This window comes from Chelmon rostratus, chromosome 19 (genome assembly GCF_017976325.1).
Source record: "Chelmon rostratus isolate fCheRos1 chromosome 19, fCheRos1.pri, whole genome shotgun sequence".
Classification (NCBI taxonomy): Eukaryota; Metazoa; Chordata; class Actinopteri; order Chaetodontiformes; family Chaetodontidae; genus Chelmon; species Chelmon rostratus.
The window spans coordinates 9,484,271-9,495,460 of record NC_055676.1 but is presented as its reverse complement, the minus strand read 5'-3'; positions in this window follow the sequence as shown (position 1 = coordinate 9,495,460).

The window sequence follows — 11,190 nt, the reverse complement described above, 5'->3', positions numbered from 1 at the left end:
ATCACATTGGCCTCATTTTTTATTTATGTCAAAGCACTTGTTGTTATGCTGCAACAGCGTGACAGAGGAGACAAGAGAGACTGAGTGAGGGGTAAGCCAAAAATTAAAATCATTTTAAATCTGCCCAGCAGAGTGAAAAAGTAGGCCGTGCTCGCTTAACCTTTACTAATAAGGAGGGAAACGAAATGAAAGGCAGACAGACAGAGGGGATGATCAATGAATGGAGAGGAGAGGAAGACAGATAGCAAGGACGAAGAGAGAGAGAGAGAGACAGAGACAGAGATCCACTGAGCAAAAGACAGAAAATACTTCATTAAGGACAGTCAGAGGAAAACCTGGAGGAGGAACGAGCAAAAACAGACAGCCTCCCCCATCGATCTTCCTCATTTCTGCCTAGTTCACATACTGTAAGTGTTTTAAAACCTGGTACATAAATGATTCCATCTGTAGAATTTACTCAAAGGATCATCAGAATGGCACCACAAAGTGGGCATAATTACAGCCGAGTGATAATGACAAATTGGCTTGAATTTCCAAGAGGAAATGGATGTGAGAGGAGAACGTGGCTACAGCAAGTGAGATAACCCACAGATGGCAGAATTAAAACGAAGCCGTTAAAGCGCCTCCATTTGTGCATACTGTATTTCCAGTATAAGCTTGAGTCATTAAGCTCTTACTAGAAATCCACAAAATATCTCAATTAAAACTGTTTTTGGTGCCTCACAAATCTTACTCAGTTGTGTCTTTTTCGTACTTAAACTCACACATTTTAAATTTGAGTGGCATGAAAACGAAACACAGAAGAGCTGTGCTGTTGCAGAATGATATCTACTGATAACCACGTAGGTGCATTTGCCAGCAGCAACGTCCCCAGTTAGAGTCCAGCTAGAGACCTTTGTTGCAGCTTTCCAATAAAGGCAGAAAATGCTCCCTGAAAACAATCCAAAAGACCATGAAGCATACATAATGTTGCATGGTAGAGTGTTCTGTCCTGTCTTGATGTGTGGGTCTTGCAGCAGACAAACTACATTTGGTGGCTGCACACTGAAAACTCCCTCTAACTCAGACTGATGCAAATGAAGTAATATCCGTGAGGCAGCGCTGCTGGACTTCTTGGTGATTTTAATCACGTCCGCTTCTCTTCATTTGATATTACTGCTCCCTGTAAAACCAAGACAATTAGGTCTGACAAAGGATCCCTGGGGATAAATGATCTGCTAAAAGAACATTATATGCCCCGTTATATGTCTCTGAGCTAATAACGACCAAGTCACAAACCAAGACTCCTATGCGTTGTCCTACTAATGCTCCTCCTGCCATCCCGTCTTCATGACTGTAGGAAACTCTTACTCCAATGTCTTTGAGGAGACCCCCCTCTGCCCATTAGTAAAGCACATTAAAAAAAATAGATTGGGTCACTTGGCCCCGACTTACTCACCATTAGCAGCTCACTCTCTACTGGCTGTGTTCCACCCTAATACCTCAGTGTTATTTATCTCCAGGTCTTCTGTCAAACCTCCTTTTATCTCCCGTTTAACAAAATCTGACTCCCAGAAGACACATAGATAAGCGACGTGATCTCCTATTACGAAGTGAAATTTAAATTATACCATAACTCCACAACCAATTTGTGTTCATGCCAGACAATCGAAACGCAGAACAAGTTTAAGCTCAGACAACAAATATTCACTACATTCCTGCTTTGTTCCATTTCCTTCTTCGTGAAATCTTCTAATTGAATTTGACACTGAAAACCTTTAGTAAGTATTGTGGATGTTATCAATAGCACTTGAGCAGCAGGAGTTATTTAAACAAATCTGCTTTAAAAAGGTGCTTTTCAACAGGGGCAGATAAGGTAAGATCTCAGGCTTATCTTTCCTTTCTAAAGAAATCAATCAATCATGTCATCTCAATTAGAGAACTGTGCTGCTCCAGGTCCTAAACTCTGGGACAAGGAAATAAAAAAAATCCTCCTCTTTCTCAGATGAGAAATGTGTTTATATAGTGTTTTGTTTTTGTCTTACAGACCACTCAAAGCCCTTTACAGCACAAGCAAATATTCACCCACGCATTCATACGCTGGTAGCAGAGGCTAGCAGGCCATCTGCTCATCAAAGGCATCGCCATTCGCACGTACGGCACGGCATCGGGAACAATTTGGAACACCGAGGACACTTCGACACGTAGACCGCAGGGGCTGGGAATCCACCGACCTCCTGATTAGTGGACACCTCCCACGCTGCCTCCTGAGCCATGGCTGGAGGTAACCTCGAAAACCTCTAAAGATGGTTTACGGGCGAGATAACAACAGCATTTTAGTGAAGAGGCATGTAAATTTCTGAATTCATTTATTTATTTGTTTATTTTAGTGACTATTACTACTGAAGACCATAGATAGGGAATTTTGTAAATAAAACATCAGTCTTTTTTTACAATCAGCACATCTGTCAAGAAAAATACTCATTTTTGTGTGCCAGACGTCTGAATTTGTTTTTGTGAGTCATAAACATGTTTCATAGAGCAGCCCAGCGTCTCAGAAAACACATCTATATTGGATGATTCCACACTGCATGAGTGACATGCAGTGCCAGCGTCCAGCAGGAAGGAAGCAGCGTGTATGTTATGGAGAGATGGCAGAGAGTAAGGATGAGGGGTTCAGATGGATGTGATAAAACATTGGCAGATGAATATCAGTAATGTTGGAGATGCCAAAAGTGATTCCAGAGTGCCATTTTCTGTCTTTTTTTTTTTTTTTTTTTTTTTGTGTGTGTGTGTGTGACTGTTTTTGATCCATCCCACCTGTCAGGAAGCCTTTCTCCTGTGCGAGAAATTTCCAGTGAACTGAAACTGAACCGTTTTTAAGCCATCGTGTGTGCCAGGCTGTCGCCGCTGCTTCTGCTCCCAAGGAGAGGTTACACTTTGTGCTCCACTGCACACTGTATTCAAAGAGGAACTTACAGAATTCTCAATAAATTTGAGAGCAGCCGTATCCCAATTATTACTTAAAGAAGAGGGTGAGTTTGTTACATTGACAGCAAGATGTTTCACATTGTATAAGAGAGGCAGGGGCATTAATGTTCCCGTCAGAGCTGAGAGTGAGCCATGCATTTCAATTATTATGTGTTATTTTGACTCTTCTATTGATTTCCTTGTATATTCACTGATAGCCTTGTAGTTGTTAAACTGCTCTTTCAACATTCAGAGAGGGGTACTGTTAAACAGCTGGTGTAAAATCTGCAGCAAAAAAAATTGGTATCATTAAAATCGTTTTTAAAAGAATCCAGCTCGAGCAAAAAGCCTCAGGAATTTATATTAATTATATTATCTTCTCCTTCCTGCAGAGGAAAAAAACTTTGCTTTTGCTGATAAGAAAAAAAAAGAAAAGAAATTGTAGGTTATCCACAACGTCGCCTTCAGGCGTCACGCTTAGTTTTAACTGTCTCCTCCTAAGTGGCTTTAATTACCCAATTGTACCGCTGTGTGCTCAGATTACTGTACTGCTGGATGCACATGAGAACGAAGACCCAGCCCTTAGCCGTCCTCATGTGACTGAGACTGTGATTGAGTCTGATCATGGTTTTATTTAGACACAAGTTAAAAAAATCAAAATAATTAAGATCAGAGCACTCTAGTGAAGCCTCTTCAGTTCAGATTCAAACCAACACACGCACACAGCAGACAGAGAGGTAGCATGTTGAAGGCTAGCATGGAATTATGATCTATATTTGCATCGTGGCATCATATAACAACCCTCATTTTCAATTAACATTGACAGGAAACACTTAGTAAATGTATTTTAATACTTCCACGGCTTTGTAACAATTTCCTTAAAGAAGGCCTGATAATAACTGTAATTTCTTGTGACTGTTCCTGGAGAGGACCACTGAATATGGTTCTAATTATAGGCAAAATGGAGACAGTGTTTAATTGGTACGCGTCTAATTCATTATTTCTGAGTAATTGCTCGTGTAGCAGGAAGAGTCAGTGCAAAGCAGGTCAGCTGAACATGCAGAAATGTAAAATTTGAATTACTGTGCGGTTGTAAATCACAGGCAAGCTTTAATGTGAATGCGTGTGCAGCCCAGAATCCCTTCACATATCAACAGAGTTTCAGACAAAAATCAGTGACAGCACTCCTGCCTGCTGCTGAGCAGTCAAAGATTGGGGGATGACGCATCCGCCCCTGATTCTGGTTATCAACAACCAGACTGCTGTGGATAAAGCTACTCTGAGACACAGGCAGCGGCGATAAAGAAGATAGAGGAGAGGACTAGAGGCTCTGCTTGCACTCATGTACTGTAGGTAGTGATGAATTCAGGGGCGTCAGGGTATAACAACAGAAGCTGCATCATATGGACAGCACCATCATGTAACGCTCACAGACCAGATTCATATTCACGGCTAAAACACCAGAGCCAGAAGCTTTCTTTTAAAAAACATCATTTCAGTCAGCTTGGATGCCTCATAGCTAAGCATGACGGGTTACGACAGGTTACATGAGTCATCAACTAGAAATGTTCCTTGAGTCATTACTTAGATGTTTGTCATTGTTGAATTTTACCATTTTAACATAAATCATAACTTTCAATTTGGCTGCCATAGTACATTATATTTATATAATTTCAGTTGTAACAATATTCATTATGTACTGTTATGTAATACTGTCTGTCTTGGTTTTAACATCTTGGGACTGTATTGGAAATAACTGTCTTATTTTAATTCAAGTCAAAACATGAATCGAAAGAAAGTCAGTCTGCTGTGATGAACAGAGCTTTTAATACTGTATAGCATTGTAGGAAGCAGCACGCTTCAGCATTTAGCTTGGTGGAAAGTGAGCGTGCGCACAGTCCACAGTCTAACAACTAATGTTGACTTCTTAGCCTTGCTAGCTGCACGGCTCTATGGTGGCAATGCCTGTCGCTCACTCACTCCACCACGTTGGTCCAGTCTGAAACAACTATGTAACAGATTGCCATGATATCTCCAACCAGAAGCTGAAGCCCTGATCACTTTGGTGATCCTCAGACTTTTTCTATAGCACTACTATGCGGATGACTTTTTTTTGGTTTTGGGTGAAATGCTTCAACACCTGTTGCCTCCATTGTAATGACGTTGGGTCCAGACATTCTTAACCCCTTCACGATAAACTGTCAGAGCTCTTGATCCCTTCCAGGGCAAAACTAGTGATATAAACTTTATACCTGCTGGCATGCTGATATCAACTGAGCAATTTAGTTCAAAGCTCCATTGTTCCTACGTACAGCCTCCCAGGAGTCACCTGTGGCTGTTAAGGTCAGGGTGAACATCCAGGAAATAAATATCAAAGTCAACACAGCGTCCTCAAACATGCTAAAAATGCATGTGTGTCTGGGATTCAACGAGGAAACACTATCGCTATTGTGACTATTTATATCATCGCTCTCCATCCTCTATTTTCATCATATGCAGACAAATAAATAGATATAGACTATAGAAATTTCTCAACTGCAAATATTGTCCATGTTACAGCTTGCACATACACACACACACACACACACACACACACACACACACACCTTCATTACCTGTTAGTGTCGAGAATCTTAAAACATAAACTCCTGCTTACCTCCATAGACTAAGTCTACATAGAAAATGCATCCACTGTTGTATGGACCAGAGTCTAAGAGCAGAGCTGGATGGATTAATTCATTATGAAAAACCGCCGTCTTCTCAGTCTTCTCTACATTCAGCACAAGATGTTTAGTGTCACACCATCGCACCGATCTCTCTGAGCAGTAAACTGATGATGTCTCTGTACATTAGGCCCAGGATGGCCGTATCATCTGAGAGCTTGGTGATATAGTTCTCAGGGTGGTCTCTCATGCGCTCATGTGTGTACAGCGTGCAGAGGACCGAGGAGCCGACACGACCCTGAGGAGCACCGGTGCTGATTGGGCTCTGAGAAGACATTGTTTACAGTAATATACTGGGTACGATTGGTTGGAAAAGAAAAAGTACCATCTGAAAATAAAAGGGGAAAAAATCATTGCCATCACACCGTCTCTGTATTGACTTAGGATCAAGCCAGGACAAAGTAATAAAGGGAGAGAGAGACAGAGGGATATGGGTGGAAAATAAATAATAGATATGAAGAAAAGTGACAAATTGAAGAGGAAAGAAGCAGAATGGGTAGAGAAGAAAGTGAAAGAAAAAGAGGAGAGAAATAAAAACAAAGCTACACGGCAGAAGATTAAGTGTCCGGGAAAAACGCAGGGCAACAGAAGAGATAAGGGGATGATGCTACCTTTCAGTTTGTGTACAATCTGGTGTTTGGGCTGAGGGGGAGATAATGAAGCAATAGCGAAGGAAAGTCAGGGTTGAAATTTGGACTGACACCTTGAAAGTCTGTCCCAAAACCGAACAGACAAGTATTCTGTCTCTGAGTCCTGCTCTGTCAAGATAGAAGTTCTGGAGAAGAGAGGGGAGAGATGATGAGGAGACAGGGCAAGAGACAAAATCTGAACAAGAAGAAAATTATTAGGGAAGGAGAGGGGTTCAGAGGAGATAAAAATACAAGAGGCTTGGTGAGAAAGAGGTGAGATGAGACAGGTGCACCATTCATAGAAGGATAAATGAACCAGAAAACAATAGAGCAACAGCGAGGGTAGATCATCAGCCAGTCAGGGTGTCAGGCAGCATTATGAAGGGTGGGCAGCGATAAGGACTCGTGGCAGCAAAGAGTTGGTCATGATAGATAGAGGGGGGAAGAGACAAAGAGGCAAAGCTGCCAGAATCCACAGCTCATTGTCTGCAAATAATCTGTTTCGGGTCACCTTATTCAGCGTGGCCATGGCTGCGTCCCTTTGTAGCTGCTGGCTGCTGCTCCCTGCAACTCCTAATTCTGCCCCACACACACATAACACCAGAGCCAAAAAAGACGATTCTAAGCGCAGTATATGTGCACCGGAACGCCAGAACTGGTGGGGAGGTTGTGAGGTGAGCTGCCAAACACAACCTGAGTTCTAGCAAAATGTAAGTTCAAGTTTAAGATGTAAGGACTGTCAGAGCTGGGGCCGCGTGAGCCAGGTCTCAGGTCGCTCGAGGAAAGGTCAGATCACGTCTCATCAAGGCTGAAGGCTGAACAAACTGCAGCTCTCAGCTCTCTACATGCAGTCCATCAGATTCAATGGTGTTTTAGTGAGATTTCAGTCATTTAACGCATAGCCTTGCTATGCTCATACTTTTTAAAAATTGTCTTTACAAGCTATGTGCAGACTGCACATTTGTGATCACGCACCGGGCTCATTTGGAGATATTTCTAGTATGATGCTCAGGTTTGCATTTTCATGTTGTGGAGGTTTGGAAGGTGTGCGTTCTGATTCCTTTGTGAGCCCTTTGCGCAAGCTCAAAGAGACATTTATGTGCATCTTCAGAGAATCATGAATCCAGTTCTCTTACAGTCCATCTGAAATCACTGTCACACCTTTCTGCAGTCTCATTTCCCTGCCGAGCCCCGGGAGTAAGAACAACACGACCAGCACCTAGTTTTTAAATGTGCTGCAGCCGAGCAGATAATGAGGTACTGTAGCTAGCCTACTCATTAGCAGTACACTCACCCTCACTGATGTTTGTTTCTGGGCTCATCCAACAAGTCAAGGTGGAGTTCCAGACTCATGCTCATGTTTGCATGTTGGATAAGAAGGAGACATTAGCAGGAGAGTGAATTACTGTGGCTCATGTCGTGTTGCGTAAGAGTCTGCTGTCTGACCGTGACTGTCTGCCTATGACAGTCGGCTTTATGCAAGGATACAGAGTCATTCCTCTGTTCCCTCCTACATGGTCCTACATTCCCCAGATTTACCTGGCACATAATGGGAACATGACAAACAGTCCTGTGGTCCCTCTAGGGCCATTTGATGCGAACACAATAGGAGGGTTCAAGGTAGTGACTGTGTAGGATTTAGTGGCATCTAGTGGTGAGGTTGCAGATTGCAACCAGCTGAATACCCCTCACTTCACATTCCCCTTCGGTGGCTGCAAAACTCGTGATAAACGTTAAAGGCGCTGTCCAGAGCCAGTGTTTGGTTTGTAGGTTTTGGGCTACTGTAGAAACATAGTGGTGCAACACGAAGCCGCTAAAAGAGGACCTGCTCCCTCTGCAGATATAAAGAGCTCATCCTAAGGTAACAAAAACACACTTCTTACTTTCAGGTGATTGTACACTCATGATTACTATTATATTCTCTTCTGCCAATAGATCCCCCTATATCCTGCACACTGGTCCTTTAACATGATATTGAACTGGGAGCACATGACACTTGGAACATAGATACGCTCCCAGAAATACAGTGAGATCATAAAGCATAGCAATAAAAAAAAAAAAAATTATTAATTAGATACATATAATTAATGAATTAGATACATATGCTGCAGCAAGAAAAATGAAACATGCATTTTACACTTATGACTTGAGTAAAGATAGTACTAACACTTATTGTGTTTCATGTGTTTCAACTACAACCTCTACTACCACCAAGACTACTACTACTACTACTAATAATAATGATAAGAATAAAATAAAGCACAATATTTTATGAAAAGCACACCTACAAAAAACATTAAAATGCATATTGAGTTATCATACATACAGTATAGTCATAAATATAAATATACACAAACAAACAAATTCTGTCTCTATTGAGATATAAAGGTGATTCATTGAGCTTCACCAACATCAGTGAATACAGTTATAAATTTGTCTTTTGTATAAGTCATAAATTTGTGTTTTCTTTTCAGTAATTAGTGAGGCCTGGCCCGGAGAAACACTTTGGTCGGGTGTCTTATGTTTTTCCAAAACAATTCTAGCCTCATTTGGGCTGTGATAAACAGTCAATTCATCAAATTCAGTGCTTTATGTCACCATTTCCAAGCTACTGTAGCTTTCAAATGCTGTCGCACAGACGCATCCTGTTGTGCTGGCTCTCTGTATGTACAATTATCTCATGTACACAAATTAACCAAAATGTGGGAGCGAACTGCATCGTGTGTGCACACAATAGCATTTTGAGTGCTGTATGTGGCAAAACAAAAAATGTGGTATTATATACATTATTTTTTCTCTTTATGGCCACTGCGATGCTCCGTAATGATGTCCTGCCAACCGCTTTCATCTCCATTCTAATACTCCTTAATTAGCTGTGTTTGTCAGGCTCTGTTAATACGTAGAAGCTAAATGACTTGCATCTAAGGATTATCCACTGACCCTCTAATCAATCAGGATTATGGCAGCCAACTCTGAACACTTGTGTTTCATTATGAAGAGAGTGAGTGAAAGCAATAATAATTTATGTTTTGGATTTCACCACATGGGGTGCAGTGCTTTCTGTGTGTGTGACATTCATGCAGATGCTTTCAGAGTTGTTGTGGCTTTCCATTACCGCCAGTCTCTGCCAATTAAAAACACAGTACCTGCACTAGACTTGAGTGTTGGGATTTTATATTTCGGAAGATGCAACATGTTTATTAGTGAGTTTATTAGTGCTTTTTTTCTCATTAGGCAGATCCAGGCCAGCTGGCTCCCCAGTATTTATACTAGCTTCATGTTCATTGCAAAGTTGCAGTGGTGTCTGTCTTTTCTCAGCAAGAAGGCATGTTCTCGAAAATGCGGATTCCTTTAAAATATGACCAAACCTACAAGATTACAGAAAGGATCATAATCAGAAACTTAAACACAAGTTTCCTAAATGTTGTTCTGCTCATTGTAACGAACACAGGAGGGACCCAAACGCAGGACAGAGTAGCTTTGGCAAGAAAAGAGGTTTGTATTGTTGAGGAGGATCTGGCAGGTGAGCAGACTGGGGGAGATGATGAGAAGACAGGTGCGCAGGGTGAACAGAGACAGGAGTCAGGAGAGCGAGGAAGGGAGGCTACGCCCACGCCAACACACACACACACACAAACAAAACAAAGGCCCTGATGACACCTAGCATTAGCATGTGTCTTGGGTGATCACATCACAAGTGGACCGCACTAAACACAAGTGTGGTCTGGAACGCATGTGACCTCATGCCTGATGCATCCCCAACAAGAGCGTAACATGAACATATTCCATCAGTGCAGGATGTGGTGCCTGTTTTGGTGATAGCTCCCCAATGCTTGAAAAATGGAGATAAGCACTGATGTACAAGTACCTGCATTATCTTACCCTGTACTCATGTTACATGTTGTCCTGACAACTTCAACATTCGGAATAGCAAGTACATGTATATTACTTCTTGAGGCAGTTTTTCTCTGCGAGCTGTTAGCCAGTTAGAAACAAAGATGGCAACATGCAATGACTGTGCGCAGGAAATGAAATGAAATATGAACACAAGTGGTCAGCTGGACACCTTGGAGTCACATGATAGACACAGGTGTCAATGTGATGTATCTCGACTGTCCAACTGTGATTGGATCAACCAAGACACATGTTAATGCCAGGTGTAAACAAGGTCATAGGGTGTCAAGGGTTGGTAGATACGTCTAAATTTCTGATATCTAATGTCTGTGTGTGCGAATGCCTGCTTTGCAATGAGTCAAGCTGAGCGTGCATTTAAAGAGGTGAAAATGTTTTATGTACTGCAGGAGCTGACAGGCAGACTGCTTTGTAGCCATTTGGCTACACTAATCTATCACAGTTTTCATCATATTTGTCCCAAACCACTACAAGGAAGGAGGTTGAGATGGCTGTAAACAAGCGCCAGCAGCATCACAGTGGGGGAGCGTCTAGCACTTGTCTGGTATTAATGGTGACATCCTGCCATTTACAAGTTATGTCTCAGGCTAAGTGGTGTCGAAAAAGCAGCAGGCCGCTCTCAGGCAATAATACATTATTAAATTAAGAAGGTTGTCGAAGTAATGAAGGAAAAGAAAATCCCATCTTTAAGTCTGCAGTTTCTGTAAGTGTAAGAATGGAGTGAAATGACAACATTTACAGAATTTTGGGAGTGTCTCAATTGATTTCAAGGACATGCAGGATGAAGTCCTGGGAACAGACTTGTCAGCAAGCAATGCTGGTGAAAAGGTGGCACAGGGGTGGGTCTGTGATTGAATGAGTGTTTATCTCCCTGTGCACATACGATACTGCAAACACATCTGTCATTTAGGAGTTTTCCTCTCCTCGGCTCCACACAACAGGTTGACTGGGGTCACTAAATAAGAGATTTATGGCCC